Raw genomic sequence first — 18,396 nt, 5'->3', positions numbered from 1 at the left:
CTGTAAGGTCTAACATAACAGTTACCTTGCAATTAAAGCAGTCCCTAGTCCAGTTCCAGGCTCTATGGATGAATTGCTATAGGATTTAATGGAATAGTCGTCCTACGAGTGATACAAGATGCTGAAGATGCTCAAGGATGCTGACGATGCTGAGACTGTAACAGGTGTCTTTCTGGGGCCACCCGTTAGTCACTCCTTCTGTCTAAGGGTCAGGAATGACTTTTCCTCAATCAGAGCACCACAGGCACAGTCCTCCTCTTGTATAGCCCAAGGAGCAGAAGGCAGAGTTCAGTCTATGGTGCAGACTGTCTTTGTTGGGTCTAGGGAATAGCAGGGCAGTACATGTTCAGTCATCTTTCCAGTTCAGATGTGATCTCAGTTGTTGGTGCCAGGGGTGCCACTTTTTAATGCCCAGTTCTTGCACTTGCAGAATGTGGTGAATGCTAGCCATAGGGCTACCAGGTTCTCTCCCAAATATTGATGACATTCTGTGAAGTGTGGCATGAATCTAGCACAGAATACACCATTCTGCCAACTTGTATGGCAGGACCCTTCCCTTGGCGTGTGGAGCTCCCTAGGTGTTGGAGCCTGAGGGCTACACGCTCAGGGTAAAAAAAGTTTGGCAATGGCTTCCCTATATCTGTCACCTTTGACAGCCTATTTGCAAAATCAACAAAAGAGCGGTCTCTCGTGGGTATGATTACCATTTGCCCGTCAAAGGCGGCTTCCCCTTTGAAGATTGCCTTTAGTCTATAATGTAGGAATTCAAAGATGTTTGTCCCACAGCTCTCTATATCCCAACTTTTAAAGGTGTTCTAAAATTCACTCTCCTTTGCTTCCTAGTGTTACTCAAAACCCACCACATCCAGCCCCTTAATGATCAAATTGAATAACACTCCTTGAAGGCATTTCTTCAGTGGAGGGAGACTCTTGCTTGTCTTTATGGCGGCAACGGTTTCAAAAGGATCTCCTGTGGTTGATCCCCTTTGAGCATTCATTTGCTAACCAGGATCGAGAAAGCTCTGTATGAGAGTTGTCCTTTGGGACACGTCAAACATCCTCTATTAGAAGGCTGTCTGACCTTAGGGACAAGTTCTCAGCGCTTTGCCTTAGTAAGCCTTTGACAAGTGCAACAAAATGAGTCATTTGTTGGCGAGAATTTGAGTCAAAATTCTGCCAGATCAAACACAGAGTTTCAGTCATTTAAATGTGGACTCAACCCCTCATAATTATGGCATTAAGGAGGCAGGTTTAACTCAGGAAAATATGCTAAGTATTTAACAACACTAAAACTGTCAGAAATTCAAAACACAAAACAATAAAAATCTCACAACCAATGTTTGAAAATAAGGGGATCCGGAGATATGAGTTTTAAGGCAAAAGGGTCAACGAAAAAGTATGGCCCAATAAGAAATCACAGTTTGTGCTTGACCAGAACTAAGGTGCAAATCCTGGGCAACTACGATGGAGCGTAGGTCGAATACACCAAGCAGGTTAACCCAGTAAAAGTTTTTACCTTCTGGTTCAACATTCTCCAGCAGGCAAGGTTGAACATTGGATGAAGTCCCACGTTGGATGAAGTCTCACTTAGACTGTTGGTCTTGGTGGTAAATTTAAAATGTATGGATATGAAAGTCCTCTCATTGGGTAGAGACATTGCCTGCCTGCGCCCAGTCAGAATTTCTACCTTTGTCTCTTTGCTGGAGTTTATGATCTTTGAGTGGGGCTAGTCTGAAGCTGCATCTGACTCAAAATTGAACACAAGTACCACAGGGTCCCACTACATCTTGGAAGTCCAATATTTTTCTAATCCAAACTTTCTGGAACAGTTTCTCTTAGTCACTTCTAACATGCAGAGGACCACAGGTCTCTCCCCAGCAAAGGCCACCAGCAGGGTCCAGTCCAGGTCCAATTGCCACAGATCAGCTAGAAACTACATGGAAAAGGCCTCTTTCATCTTTTGATGTCATATGTAGCCACACAGGGGGTAGGCCAACTGACACTTGGAATCCACTTTTCAGTCTGGGGAACAAGTGGTAGCAGATTATGCACCTCTGGTCTCCACATAGTTACAAAAAGCAGGCCCAATCCTGCTCTTTTCTGCTACAGATCCAGAAAGTGTTCTGATGAGTTAAGGGTGAAGTGCCACTTTCATTCAATGCACTAGTCAGTGGGCTAATTACAAAAATATGTATTTTAACTTTTTATTTATAGAACCAGTTACAGCCGTAACAGAGAAAATAGCTTTTGGAAACTAGTCACTATAGGGACTATGCAGCCATTACATTCTTACATGTTCCCTTTTTAAATACCATTTACCCTAACTTGTGGTCTACGAAGACTACTTAGTGGTGACATATTTAATATTTTAAAGTAAGGCTCATTCCTGTGGAAAAAGGGTTATTTTGGCAAGTCCAGTTGCAGGTTCACAAGCTGCAGCAGTTAGGCTACACATGTAGGCCTGGAGCCATGTTTTCCATGTCAGCCTAAGGAATGGCACAATGGGTACCGCAGCACACAAGTGACATTTATCTTTCTATGACTTGGTGTTTTTTTCCTGCACCATATCCTATGGCCTTACTGGAAAGTTAAAGATGTTAATTAGCAATTAGTAACATTTACCAAGTTTTTGGGGACAGGGCACATACACTCTGAACTGGACATCAATACCCCATTGTGCATAGTTAAAAGACCACCAGCATGCTCCCAGACTGTACATTACCTTCTGTAACTCCACTATGCTGCCAGTTCAGTAAATCCATCATTTTGTACATCTTTGTAGTCTGATGTCTGCACATTTCCAACAGTAATTTGCAAATTTTTGTGTGTGCAGAATAATGTTCATGAAAAATTAAACAGTATCAAATACAACACAACCAGCAGTTATGGAACTTGACAAACCCTCGCCTCACATAGTGCTCTGAGCACCTGGAATGACGTCCCAATCCTCCTCATATGCTCAGACTGAAAACCTAGACTAGCCACATCAGATGCCGCTCCAGTCCTAATGAATTTGTACTAAGTCTTGAATGGTCTAAACCCATATAAGTCAATACTTTTCTTAAAACTCCCAACAAGTTAAGTGGCATAACAATAACTCCACTGGCATTGCAAAAAAAGTATTCCCCGTAATAGAGCATATCACAATTTAGCCAGGACAAAAGCCTATGGCCAAACTCACCACTTAATCAGTCGTTCATGTCTGGTGCATGGTCATTTTGGTCTTATGGAATACTTTTACATTGTGACCTCTTGAAATATTGAACATCATATTCATGCCGGAGTATGGCAACTCAGCATCTCTCCTAAGACCTACTCAAGTGACCAGTATTTCTTCTCCGTTCAACACAATACACTCCAAGTCAGCTTCCTGCTTTATAAATACAAATATAGTCACACAACATGAAAAAAGAAAGCAACCCCTTTCTCCAGTCCGTAATTACTACCGATAAGATTAAAAGACAGATTTGATCCTGAGAAAACTTTCTGCAAGACATTTCTGATTTAGTACGTGAAGGGGGTGAATATGGTTGCTGATGAAGGGTCACTGACTATGAGAAAGTACTTTAATCCAAACATGGATATGCAAAGATTATTATTCGGTCCTCAGGAAATGGGGTGTTTGATCAGGGCAAAAACAGCTCAGGATGAAATCTCCTATTAAATAAGGCTGACTGATTCCAGTGGGAAGGCGACAAACATGCCCAATAAAGTACCCCCTGGCCTCTGTTCAAGTCAGCTTCTCTTTAAGGGTGTTATTCATGCACTATTAAATATGCATTCCAATCAGAAATAGTGAACAGAGTTATAATGTATTTTGTAACACATTTGAAAGAAATGATTATTGTAATCATGTCAAAACCGTCAAAAATGCAAAAGCTACCTTGGGCTATATAGCTTCTTGACCCTGTGTATTTAGAGGCTGTAAAACAGGACATTCAGATTTTCAGTGAGGGATAAGATGCAGAAAAGGACCAATAACATCCTAAGAAACATCACTTAGAAGTGTACCCCTGGAGGCTTCCACACATACTGAATTAAAGTCAGAAAAGAAAACTGTGACTTCTTCTGTGAAGCATAATAAGTGGATGACACTACAGCTACACTACAGCTGTTAGAACTAAGACAGAAGATAAAGAATGCTCCACTTGGCACTGATGATGTGGAAATGGGCTGTTGACCTGCATAAACAGTAGAACCTGTCATTTCCCCAAGAAAGTTTGAGTTCTGCTGGCTAAGGGGAGGAGAGAAACATTTATATGGCTCTGGGAGAGAGGTAAACAGGAGCAAATTGGTCCAAATGAAGGGTATGTAGAATTGTAATTTCACCAGAGTAATTTAGAAGAAGTCAGAAGTTCTCAATTTCAATTGGTGAAATTTTTGATTCTTTCTAGTTTATTTATTTAGTGTTTTATAGAGCGCAAATTTGACCCGTTAGGGTATCAGAGCGCTTTACAGGATTAACAAGTTGTATACAAAAGACTTAGGAGGGGGGGTGGAAACATTTGGGATAAAAACAGGTACATACATTTTACAAGAGCGAGAGGTCCAAGAGCCTAAGGGTGGTATGCCCGGATTTGCCGGGTGGATAGCATCCGGTTAATCCAAGGTTTGGCAGTAATAGGATATAAAACAAAGTCGCTGAGGTGAATGCAATACAAGAATTAGGAGAGGAATTTGCCCATTAAGAAGGTTTTGGCCTCCTTTTTAAAGTGTGCCAGAGACGGAATTCTTCTATTGGTGGGTGGGAGTGAGTTTCATATTCTTGGTGCGGCCCGGAGAAAGCCAGATTGTACGTTTTTTTCTTTCCCTAATGCAGAGGCTGGAGCAAGAGGTCTCTGGCGGACCGTGAGTTTCTGGCTCCTCCGGATACCACGGGTTTCAGGGCGAGAAATGCAGGGGATTTAGTGTACAGAGCCTTCTGAGTGATACAAGCCAGTTTAAGTTGGATTCTGGCCTCAAGAGAAAGCCAGTTTAGAGCTTTCAGGTGTGATGAGATGTGGGCGAATTTCTTTACACCTGTTAGGAGTCTCGCGGCAGCGTTGAGGCAGGCTTTTAAGTGGGCCCGGGAGTTCTTGGGTAGACCCGAGAGGGTAGAGCATCCATATATTCAAGTCTGGGGATGACTAGTGCCTGGACTGCCATTTTTAGGTCAGGAGTGTCGAGGAAAGGTTTCAGTTTTCTTAGATAGCTCAGGTGAAATCTGGCAGTTTTGGCCATCGAGTTGTTGTGGTCACACATATTGAAGCTGCAGTCTAGGGTTATTCCAAGGGATTTGGCAGAGTCCATAATGGTTGGTGGGCAGTTTAAAACTGTGATCGCCTTAATCCATTCCTGAATTTCAGGGTGGGTTTTGGGTGGGGAGTTTAGAAGGAATTCCGGCGTTTTTTGCGTTGTTTGAGCTGGTTAGAGGTGATCCATTGGACAGTCAGCTTCAAGGCCTCATTCAGAGAAAGAATCTCCTCAGGAGAAGAGATTTTGATATAGATCTGGGTGTCGTCGGCATACATGTGGTAGGAGATATTGGCAGTATGTAGACCTTTTGCTAGCAGTTTGAGGTAAAGATTGAAGAGGGAAGGGGACAGGGCTGATCCTTGGGGGACTCCGACCGTGAACGGAGAGGGAGCCGACAAGTTGCCGTTGATTAGGAATTTCTAAGAGCGGTTCTGGAGGAAGGACCTAAACCATTCGAGAACGGGGCCATCCTGTCCCATCTTGAGTTTGAGGCATTCGAGAAGTTTTTTGTGGTTGATCATATCGAAATTCGAGGATAGATCTAAGAGGATTAGGAGACAGGTTTTGTCTTGACCAAGGGCTTGGAGGGCATCATCCGCGATGTGGAGAATGGTGGTTACAGTGCTGTGCCTAGGCCTGAACCCGGATTGGAAGTCGTCTAGCAGGTGGAAGTTGATGATGTGTTGGCTCAACTGCTGTTGTACACATTTCTCCAGAACTTTAGCTAGGTGTGGGATATTGGAAATAGGTCTAAAGTTTTCAGGGGAAGCAGGATTCAGCATAGGTTTTTTTTAAGATGGGGATGACTTGACCAGCTTTTAGAGAGTCAGGTATCAACCCATGAAGAAGGGAGGCGTTGATTATTGCAGTTCAACTCTAGGAATTATAGATTGGAAGGTGGCAGCTAAGCAGTTAGAGGGGAGTGGGTCATTAAAGTGGTTGTTTGGGTTTAAGGAGGATAGAATTTTCGAGACGGAATGGTCGTCATAAACTTTGAAGTTGGACCAGTGCGCTTGGTTTTTGGGTGATAGCTGGGGGAGCAGCGCGGAGAGATGAGGCAGTTTCGGAGGGGGTTGGGAGTAGGTAGCGGATCTAAGTTTCCTTGGGCAGTAATTTTGTCAGAGAATAAGGAGAAAAATTCCTTGCATGTTATTAGAGATTTAGAGCTTTCTTTGGAGGTTTTAGCCAGTTTGTTAGATTGGTGTTTGACCATTACGATTCCTTAGCAATGATCCAATCTAGAGTGGTGCCTTTCAAGTGTGTTGGGAGAGTGCAGGCTTGGGAAAGGGCCTGGTCGACCTGAGGGTCCTTGCAGTCGTTCCATTGCAGATTGAAGTCACCAAGGAAAATGTCTTTAGAATTGGAGGAAACCTTGGCTGTGATGATTTCCATGAGGTGGTCAGTGAATGTGTCATTCATGCCTGGGGGGGTGGTAGAAATATGTAAAGTTGAGTGGCATTTCTGCATATGGAGAGTGCAAGGTATTCGCAGGAGCCTCTGGGATCTGCCAGAAGTTCAGTTACGAGGCGGTTAGAGCTGTAGATGCAGGCAATGCCTCCCCCCTTTTTTTTTGCTTGCCTGTCCAGCCTTGCGAAAATATAGTTAAGAGGGACTAAGAGGTCTAGACAGGGAGATGAAGATTCATTGAGCCAAGATTCGGTCAGGATTGCTATGTCAGATTTTTGGCTCAGGATGAGATCAGCGACATCAGCAGCATGCTTTACTGCTGAGCAGCAGTTAATTAAGAGACCTGACAGATGGGGGTTGGGATGTTTGTCATGAGTTGGGGCGTAAATGGGCACTTGCGCTAGGTTGTTATTAATAACTCCTCTGTTGCGGAGAGTAGCTGATCTATTAGAGTTGATTGAAACCCTATGGATAGCGTGTTTGTCACTCAAGTCCAGTGGTTTTCGGGGGCAGATTTGTAGGTAAGGAGGAGGGCTAGAATTTCCTCCTACGAGAGGTGGCAGGGCTGATTGCGAGGCGAAAGTGTCTCAGGGATAGCAGTAACGGGTGATGGAGGGGCTCGGTGAGAGAGGGGGGAGTAGAGTTCTGAGGGAGCTTGAAGTTCGAGAAGGAGAGTTAGGTGAGATGAATAATGTTCTTTAGCTCCAGAATAGAGTTATGGATGCTCTGAGTTAGTTTGGCTGCTCTGTAGTTGAATCTGTTATGAACTTCTCCTTCATCCCCATGGGACTCAAAGACAACAGAGGCACTAGCCTTTGATCAAGTTTCCCCCTTCTTGAAAAACTCACAGTGGACATCAGAAAAATACAGTTCAGGCAAATCAAATGTGATAGCCTCCAACTCACCTGTAAATGACTCTGTTAGACAAGTAATCACTGGAGGTTATGAGATCTGGTCAAAGGAAATGCACACAGTTCTCAAGGGAATGTCCCTAGTTGATAAAATGGTAATTGGTCCTGGGGATACCCGGTATCAGATTCCACTTATACATTGCTGTCAACAGCCTCAAGTTTAAAGACTTGATGGCTATGAAGTTTGCTCAGCTCTGTACCCTTTGCAGACCGAGAATCATGTATACCTGTGAACAAATGTAAAGACCTAGGTGGAAACTGCTGTCTTGCTGTATTAGATAGTCTCAGACAGCATCTGGCTCATAGTACCTGCTGAAGAAATTCCAATAAGCCCTGTTATTAGACCCTTTAGGTAACCTCAGATAAGGGGAACCAGTAAGAAAATTCCAAAGGTATACTGGGAAAAACTCCAATATTCAATCGCTTAGGGTCCCTTTAACCAATGTATTCAGACAAGTAAGCCACTAAAGAAGGCCCTGCCTTATGTTACTAGGCCCTAGAGAGCATTACATATCAACAGAACTAGTTGAAAGTTCCAATTGTGGCATTGCTAGGTAGGTTGTTAGGGAATGAATGCATATTGACTCATGATGACATATGTATGTTCTGTTTAGATCTTGTAGGCAAGGAGTGACAGTTGCTGCAAACTTCCTGCTTGAAGGACTTGCTTTCTGCTCTCCCCCCATATGTACAGGATAAACTTATTAGAAGCAAGTACACATTTGTGGAGTACTCACTACAAATTTGCTGACAAGTTCAGGAGACTTATCTACACTTTCTTGGGTCCAGAGCAGTTCCCTTCAGCCCGCTGCATCGGTGTCGTCTTCAGAGTTCACACAGTGAGGTGGGGGAGAGCGGGCAAAGTGTGTAAGGCAGTCATTTCATCCATGACCCCGCGGAGTGGTGGGTGGCCTGCAGTGGTTTCTATGGTGAAGTTTGGGTACATGGTCAAATGACTGGAGAAGGCGCATGAAGTCCCTGCGCATGTGTTGCATTGGAGAAGGCATGAGATCCTGCACGTGTGCTGCAGCGTGTGGAGAGAAGCATGATCCATGATGCGTAGAGACTACAGTTCATGCTGCAACGTCAATGTGCAGAATTGCTGCATCACGTGGTCCTTCTACGTTACAACATTACTTCAGAGGACATTTTGGAGAAGGTTGTGATCCAAGTTGTTTCTGTGATATGCTCACAACGCTGTGTCATTTAATCTGCGTCTGAGAGAGGAAGCACCAAGTCATATCGATGATACGCTCACAATAGCATGTCTGTGTAGGTGATATGCAAACCTTATACGTGTTATTGTAAAATAAATATTCAAGGAATTTCGATGATATGTACATCCTACACTACGTATATTAAGTAAAGGCAGGCCGGAATCACGATGATACACACGCCTGTTATGTATCGTCGTGTCAACATTCTTGGAGCATGATGCTACATTCTGGTGGCATAACACTCATTGATTACAGTGAGGCTCACACCTGATCAGGCCATAATTCAAGTATACTTTTCAAGGTAAAATGCATCAGATACACTTCCTGTGTACTTTCTGCGTACCGTACGTTTTTGGGTCATCCATCCATTTACAAGTATTTGTACTGCCAAGAACAGTTCTGGAGAACTGCCTGGATTGCATTTTAATGAGCCTGAGTATTAACTGCCATAAGTATTATTAGTGCATACAGTCAGGAGCTATTTTGTAAAAAAAAAAAAGTATGTGTGCCCAAACTTTTTCAATTACGCCACCCTTGCCCTTTTTACCATGTCCAGGCAAACCTCAGCTGCAATGGCCTAAATGGAAAGAATATTTTTTTTATTATATTTTGGCAAAGAGAATGAATTATCTGAAGAATTTTCATCTTCTAGGAAAAAGAAAATTCTTTTGCACAGCTTAGGTCCAGATAGGCTAAGAGTTTTTAACCAGATGGAAAAAAAACTTGAGGAAGTGGGGAGCGGGTTGTCTATATAAATGCATTAGATGATCTTGAAGGGTACTACCAACCAGAAGTTTGTGCAGTGAACAATAGGTGCAATTTTTTCCAGAGGAAACAAGGGAAATATGAACGTGTAGAGGATTATGTGTCAGCCCTTAAAAAGTTGGCTATTTCTTGTAAATTTGGCACCTTGCATAATGAATTCATTTGTGATAAGATTATCATGCACACTAATTTAAAATATAGGTTGTGGGTTTGTGTGATTCCTCACTTAGGCACATAATTACTTTAGTAAGAAAAAGTTAGCTGTCTAGCTATGGTTAGTGCAAGTATCTCTAATGATCCTAAGGAGAAAGAAACTGTGTGTAAAATTTCAGGTGCACGTAGTAAAAAAACAAAAGAAGGAGACAAAAAGTTTACGGGACCATACAAAGAAAGGAATTTGAGTTGTAGCAGATTATGGAAATAAAGATAATTTAGCAAGAGATAGGAACTGTCCTGCACTGAAAGCTAGGTGCCAATACTGTGGTGTGACTGTTATTTCGCAAAGGATTGCAGAAATAAGAGTAGGAAAATGCACTGTGTAAAACTAGTTACTGAAGTGTCAGAGTTAGAACAATCAGTTGATAACAATGGGAATGGTGATGAAGGTGTGTTGTGTGTTGATTGCCTTGTTTTAAACCTAGAATTGACACAAAAAAAACAAACCAAGGTGTCAGATGACTATTGGTGGTGTAAAAATTGCGATTGTTGTAGATTCAGGTTCTCCATATATTATCATCAATATGAAGTTGTGGGAGGACAATTTTAAGAGTATTGTGGGAAGACAATTAGAAGATACTGACTTTCATCCTGTAACGTTTCAGGTGAGAGAATTACAATACCAGGTTATCGTTTACTGTTGTTCAAATTTAGGGGCAGAACATCAATGAGTAAGTTGTATGTGTCTAAATTGGGACCTGCTGTTTTAGGATGGATAGACCAAAAGTTTTAAATATCGTTTTGAATCCTAACAGATGGATCAAGTACTGTTATTAGAAAGAGTCAGAACAAGCACGGGTTAGCAGATTAAAAAGTGTCTTCCAGGAGGTGTTTTCTGGACAAATTGCCAACCTAAAAAACTTTGTGGATAAGATTCTTTTAAAAAGTTTAGCGGAGCCTGTTAGTCATATGGTTAGGAGTATTACGTTGAGCGTTAGGGATGAAGTACCTAGAGAACTGGGGACGCTGAAAAGGAAGGGTATAATTGAACCCATTGAGAGTGTGGAGTGGATGGCTACCTTGGTGGCCAGGAAGGTGAATGGGAAGCTAAGGTAATGCATTAATTTTAGAGAATTGAATAAGAATAATATTGTTATACGTATCAAGTGGAATATTTGCCAGGTAGGAAGAATAAAATGGCAGACTATCTAGCAGGTCACCTGTTAACCATGAAATTGTGAAAGTGAATAAGTGTAAGGATTTCAATGTGGCCAGTGTGGATTGCGAAATGGTGGCTATTTCTGAGAATGAATGGAAAATTGGGTATGAAGATGACATGGCTTTAAATACCATTTTAGATACAATTTACATGGTTGGCCGGAGAAAAACAAAGTTTCTGAGGAATCTTGGACATTTTGGGAATTAAAGGACAAATTATCCATTTCAGAGTCTGGGTTCCTGTTCAGGGGTGGTAAGGTGGTTCCTCCACAGAGCTTACATCAAAGAGTTCTGAAATTGATGCATGAAGGGCTTTTGGGAATTGTGAAATCTAAAAAGAAGGTTAAACCTTCCTATTGCCGGCCTGGTACTGATGCAAGTATGGAGAAGTTTGTCAGGAATTGTGAATAGTGGGCAAATGCTGATAAGACCCAGATTAATTTAAGACCACCATTAGGCCTTAATGAAATTGCTGCTAATCCATTGGAAGTGTTAACCGTTAATATTTTGGGGCCTATTCTGGATGAATTAGGTCTGCCCAAATATATTATTGTGCTTCTGGATACTTATTCTAAGTGGCCTGCAATGAAAGTCTGTGACCATGTGGATGCAGCATGTGTAGTTGCATTTTTGGGGAGGGTATTTCCAAATCATTGTTGAGTGATAATGGCCTGCAATTTGTGGCTGAAAGAGTTACCAGTTTCCTGGCTAGTATTTGAATCAAAGAAAAAAATCCTCCAGTTTATCACCCAACTAGCAATGGGGCTGTTGAGAGGTTCAACACAGTTATTATGGCGTGTATTCAAGAGGCACTCAACAAGGGAAAGAATTGAACACTGGAACTGGACAAATTGATGTGGGCATACCGCATAACTGCCACAGTTACAGGGTATAGTCCTTTCAAGATTTTGAGAGGATGTGATCCATTTACCAAAGACAATGTGGTGTGGATGTCAAATGCTGCCCAGAGTACGTGGTCGCCAAGAGTGGTTAAAAAGTAATTTGGAAAACGCTCATCTGATGTACAAAACATAGAGGGCCATATGTATGACTATTTGCTTTGGCGACTCACAACTTGTGAAAAATTGCAAGTCGCAATTTGCAAATCGCGAAAGCAAATGTACAGCAGTGTCAGAGACACTGTTAGCGATTCCCAATGGGGTCGCAAAATGTGAGGCTCATGAATATTAATGACCCACTCGCAATTTGCGACCCCATTGGGAATGGCTGGCACTCCCAGGGATGGTGGCCTGCTGGGCTCAGCAGACCTCCATGTCTGGGACTGCTTTTAAATAAAGCATTTTTTTTTATATAAATGCAGCTCATTTTTCTTATAGAAAAACAGGATGCTTTAAAAAAATATTTTCCCATGCATTCCCAAAGGGTCAGGGTTCCCCTGTAGAGCCCTTCCCGTTTGTGAATGCTTTACCGCCTACTTGAAGTAGGTGGTAAATTGTGACTCTTTTGCGACCGCAAATAGTCATACATAGGGCTCATTAGGAAGGGATGCTATTGAAACTTCTCTTCCTAATAGCGAGTTGCAAATCCTAGTTAGCGAGTCGCAAATAAATTGTGACTGGCTAATTAGGGTTTGTACATGGCCCTTAGGTGTTTTTGAATGCGCAAACGGGTCGCCTGGCCCTTTATGACAAAAAAACTAAATGTGAAGGATGTCACTCTTAAAGAGGATGAATGAATGCGATTCAAATTGGATACGAGTGTGAAGAAGGGCAGTAGCAATTCTTCTAAACCTTTACATGTGTGCAGGGTGTTTGCATGTTCAGCCAAGCTCAGTGATGGGAAAGTTTGGCATTTTGGCAAGCAGTCTAAATGTAATAAGAATTTATCTTGGAAGGTTGATGGATTTAGTTCTTCCGGATAGTCTTTATGGGACGAGGAAGTAACTGTGGTACCTAGAAATGGTGAAGCTGATGTACAGCAAAAGGAATCCACAGTTAATACTCCAAACCAGTCCAAAGCACCTAGAGATTTGCCTTCCATAGAAGAAGTAGGTATACACTCTAACAATGGCAATGACCGGCAACATTCCTCTGGAGTTCTCTCTAAGAAGATAACTGTTACAGGTTCAGGAAGAATCATCTCGAAGCCTACTAAATTTAAGGATTTTGTGGTGGGTTGAAGCCTTTCGCTCTATACCCTATATTTATCCTTATTCATGTTCTAAGTGGTGTGATTGTAATTTTAAATTGCATTTTTTTTGCAACATCTTACTTAAGCTGATATAGATAGTTGTCTCTATGTAAGACTGTTGTTCTCAAAAATATATAACTCCAGTTTTATGTGATTATTAAAGGGGGAAGAAGTGTGGTATTGCTAGGTAGGTTGTGAGGGAATGAACACCCATTGTTCACTCGTGGTGACATATGTATGTGCTCTTTAGAACTTGTAGACAAGGAGTGGCAGTTGCTGCAGATTTCCTGCATGAAGGATGTGCTTTCTGCTCTCCTCCCAATTGTACTGAAGACACGTATTTGAAGCAAGTACAAATTTGTGGCGTACTCACTACACCAACGATCCCCATGGAGACACAGCATTCGGCTCTGCCGGCATTGCACATGTGAAAGCCAAGTATCACTTACCCCCAATTAAGATAATATGTGACAAGTAAGAAGTAGCTGTAAATGGCAACGAAATCATAAAATCACAAGGTAAAAAGGAGTTTGAAGGTTATGCAAAAAAGCTACCTTACAAGCAGAGAGAGGTGCTGGGATTTGTAAGCTTATGGTTGTGGTGGGCGGGGGGAGCCTTTGTTTACCTTCTAGCCTATTTTGACTTGAGCTAAAAATAAATTTAAATGAAGTCTACTGGCACAGTCATCCTATGAGGCTGGAAACAGGGGCACTGGATTTAGTAATAACTAACATTTAACTTGGATGTCACATAATCTAATGTCAGCAGGGCAGGCTCTACCAAGATGTTATATTTACATTATTTGAGACAACTGGATTGGTTGACTGTGCAATATAAGTATCCAATAGAATAAAATAATATCACTTTAAACACTACATATGCTCTGGAACGAGTGCTGCATTCTGTTCTTTTTAAGTTATAGAGGCAAAGAGAGACCCCATCTGTTAATTTTTAATGTATCTCCCTTCATAGTTTGAGACAAATCAATTGTCCTAAATGATACATTTTAAACAGCCATAATACTGTAGTGGGTGCCACCTAATTTGCTAACTTTTTATTTTTGTCATACATAATTGCTATTCGTCAGTAGTTTATTCTATATAACCTATTTTGTTATTTGGTATAGTTAACAAAAATCACAGAGGGCTGGGAAATGTCCAGCCAGATCTATCTTGAAGAGATTAAAACACTGATTTGCTTTCACTTCTAATGTTAGATCGTGATTTGTAAATATCTGAGATTTACCTGACATATCTCATAGATTGCTAAACTTTATGAAAAATATGACACATAAAATTCAACGTAATACCACGATCTGAACTGATTCTCTTAGCTGAAAGCTTGAGCTCTACCAATTTCTAATATAATAAGCTTGCAAGGCCACAGTGCTACACTAAAGGAGAGTTGTATCCTCTGCATGTGTTTTAACATTAGATGACTTCTAGAGAGTTGTTCAAATGCTGGTCGTCTCCTATTTTCATTGGGGAATACCAGCTTTTTGTTTACTCAAAATATTAGTGGCTGCAAAATAAGTGAAAAAATCATCCTCTAATCGTGGATGGCAGATTCAATATTTTGAAAATGGAGATCATACCTAAAAATGTATTTGTGCAACATTTCAGAGGACTGACAGTACGTTGATTGCTAAAATGTAATCAATGTGGGACAACTTTTTGCATGCACTTAATGGGAAAAGATTTTTATGTATTGGGCATCCAGCTTTTCAACTTAAGGACTCTTTCCATATCGAGGATTTTCAGAGGTGATTGCTCCTCAAGAATATGACTTTTCCATTCCAAGGAATGGATTTAGGCCACATTTTTTACTTCAAGTACTTTCAGAAGTTTTGCTTATAGGTTTTATGGATAGCACTAAAACATATAATTCAGTGAGAAAAATAATCAGAAAAGGCACCCAAAATGTAATTCCCGAGGAGCAGCCACGGCCCGTGGAGGGAGTTTCGGTGGGGCGGAGAGGCAGGGCGGGGAGGGGCAGGGTGGAGGGTGCTAAAAACTGGAGTATGGATGATTGAAGGTAAGTAAACAATTTAATTAATAAAACGAATTTCGTAGCGCGCCCTGCATCTGTTAACATGGCTGCCGAGGAGTCTAGAATGTTTAAAACACTATTTATCTCTCTCTTTCTTCGTATAGCCAAAGTCCGTTTTTAGGGAGATGTATTGTTAGATAAACAGGTTAGGTCATGGGAGCAACTCTCAGGAGGCACATTAAATGGCGTATCCAGGTTTTATTATGTGCATATTATTTCATCATCAGACTCATTCAATGGAGAATGGAACCTTCAGGGGTAAGCATATTTGAAGGAGGACTTAGATCCTCAAACAGTATGCTGAACAAAGTAAAGTGCCAATTGCGTGAGAGATGCAGCAGTGGAAATGTGTTCTTGGGAGCAAGCCGGGGCCACCTGTAGTTTCAAAATAAATGGCCTCTATCTGTGCCTATGCTTTATAAAATTGTTTGGCAACCTAAACCCAGGAATAGTCCTTTCACAGAGTATTCTGGGCCCCCAAAAAGCTTTCCAAGTTTCAATTAATTAAAAATGGGAATTGTCAGAAACGTGATTGACCAAGAACCAGTTATTCTCACATTTTTCGCCTTTGAAGTCATTGATAATTTCTGCCAGAATTTTGGTCAAGTCATCTAGGTAAGCAATACTCTTGTGAGTTTTGACTTGCTTAATGGTGGTGGGGCATTGGCCTGGACATTTTCAAATAGAATTATCTTTAAACTCCTATTAATGCCCCCAAAGAGTTGAGTGTATCCAAATACGCATATAGGTTTGAATTAGGAAGCCAATTTTGGAACGAACAGTGTTCCAGGGCTCCTTTTAAACGAGTAGAAGAGGAAGTTGCCATGCCTATGGCTAAACACCAATTTAAGCAGAAATAATGTGTTTGTCTTTGAACTGTGTCTGCAGATTTGAGGTCAGAAAGAATGTCCAAGCAGATGGTTCACTTTAGGGTCTCCAGTATGGGGCACAACGAAATCTTCAATGAGAACCAAAATAAAACTGTGTGGCTTTTTTAAAGGTTGTCGAGCACCATACTTTGGCCCACTAATGATGGAAGCCAAGAATGAGATTCAAATTGCACCTCAATTAATGAATCATCTGCTTGAATTGAAGATAAACTTCAATGTTCTATGTATTCTTTGGATTGGTGTCAGTACAACGCGTTGTGTTACAACGCATTCCGTTACAACGCAGATTTTACAACGCGGGATCCATTACAACGGATGTCAATACAATGCATGGCATTACATCGCAGATGCTATTACAACGCATGGCATTACATCGTAAGTATAGGTAAGTATACCTTTTTTTAAAAATGTTATTTAGTTTATTGTAATTAATTTTTTTTAAATAATTTAATTAAAAGACATTTAAAAATTGTCATTAATTTAATTTAATAAAATAATATCTATTTAATAAATGTAATTTTATTAAAAATTGTAATTAATTTAATTTAATAAAAAAAAGTAATTAGTTTAATGTACATATTTTTTATAATGAAATTAAATTAAATTAAAAATATTAATTTATTTAATTTAATTAATTTAATTAAAAAATGTAATTAATGTAAAATAATTATTTAATTTATTAAATATATTTAAAAATGGTAAATATAATTTAATTATCCCTAAACCCAAACCCTGCCCTAAAACCTAAAAACACCCCTGTACCCCAAAACCCAAACCCTGCCCTAAAACCTAAAAACATCCCTGTACCCCAAAACCCAAACCCTACCCTAAAACCTAAAAACACCCCTGTACCCCAAAACCCAAACCCTGCCCTAAAACCTAAAAACACCCATGTACCCCAAAACCCAAACCCTGCCCTAAAACCTAAAAACACCCCTGTACCCCAAAACCCAAACCCTGCCCTAAAACCTAAAAACACCCCTGTACCCCAAAACCCAAACCCTACCCTAAAACCTAAAAACACCCCTGTACCCCAAAACCCAAACCCTGCCCTAAAACCTAAAAACACCCCTGTACCCCAAAACCCAAACCCTGCCCTAAAACCTAAAAACACCCCTGTACCCCAAAACCCAAACCCTGCCCTAAAACCTAAAAACACCCCTGTACCCCAAAACCCAAACCCTGCCCTAAAACCTAAAAACACCCCTGTACCCCAAAACCCAAACCCTGCCCTAAAACCTAAAAACACCCCTGTACCCCAAAACCCAAACCCTGCCCTAAAACCTAAAAACACCCCTGTACCCCAAAACCCAAACCCTGCCCTAAAACCTAAAAACACCCCTGTACCCCAAAACCCAAACCCTACCCTAAAACCTAAAAACACCCCTGTACCCCAAAACCCAAACCCTACCCTAAAACCTAAAAACACCCCTGTACCCCAAAACCCAAACCCTGCCCTAAAACCTAAAAACACCCCTGTACCCCAAAACCCAAACCCTGCCCTAAAACCTAAAAACACCCCGTACCCCAAAACCCAAACCCTACCCTAAAACCTAAAAACACCCCTGTACCCCAAAACCCAAACCATGCCCTAAAACCTAAAAACACCCCTGAACCCCAAAACCCAAACCCTGCCCTAAAACCTATAAATACCCAAACACCCCAAAACATATACCTCAGTACCCCAAAACATATACTCCTATACTCATACTTATTTAAAAAATCACTTAAATTAATATATTTAATTTATAATATTTAAAAACAAAAATAAATATTTGTATTATTATTAATAATAATTAAATCAATTAAATAATATTAAATAAAAATAAAAAATTAAATACTTACCAATACTTACGATGTAATAGTATGCGTTGTAATAGCATCTGCGATGTAATGCCATGCATTGTAATGACATCCGATGTAATGGATCCCGCGTTGTAAAATCTGCGTTGTAACGGAATGCTACGTAAAAGTTGCGTTGTAGGAGTAACATACCGTATTCTTTACACCACTTTACATGTGAATGAGTCTGCTGACCTCCGAGAGATCATGGCACTAGTGGAGGGAACATTATATAAAGAAACTGAATCCAAAAAGTGAATTGAAATTGTCTTGTTCATTGAGCCTAAAAGTTCACAATAAATGTGTCTAAGCTCTGAAACAAGGTATCAAAACTATTAATGTTTTTGCAGTGTTGCAAATAATATGCAAAGTGGGTGAAACTCTCCTGATTAAGACTCTTCATCTTCCAAATGAAATGTGACCTCCGATAGTGATGTTTGTGGATTTTTTGGCTTTTGTCTCACTCTCCATTTTTATAACTTTATTGTATTTCATTGCTCGTTTTATTTTCAGCACTGCGATATGCTTTGATGTGTCCTTCTTAATACACGCTTC

The 18,396-nt window shown here is 40.8% G+C and overlaps 1 protein-coding gene across 1 annotated transcript in view; it reads right to left on the bottom strand.

Annotated features, from left to right (window-relative positions):
* Positions 1 to 18,396, bottom strand: part of GPR153 (G protein-coupled receptor 153) — a 304,525-nt gene that overhangs the window by 191,488 nt on the left and 94,641 nt on the right. The window lies entirely within an intron of this gene.

The sequence above is a fragment of the Lissotriton vulgaris genome, unplaced genomic scaffold (genome assembly GCF_964263255.1).
Source record: "Lissotriton vulgaris unplaced genomic scaffold, aLisVul1.2 SCAFFOLD_870, whole genome shotgun sequence".
Lineage (NCBI taxonomy): Eukaryota > Metazoa > Chordata > Amphibia > Caudata > Salamandridae > Lissotriton > Lissotriton vulgaris.
The sequence above is the reverse complement of the archived record's forward strand: the minus strand, read 5'-3'. Positions and strand labels throughout refer to the sequence as shown.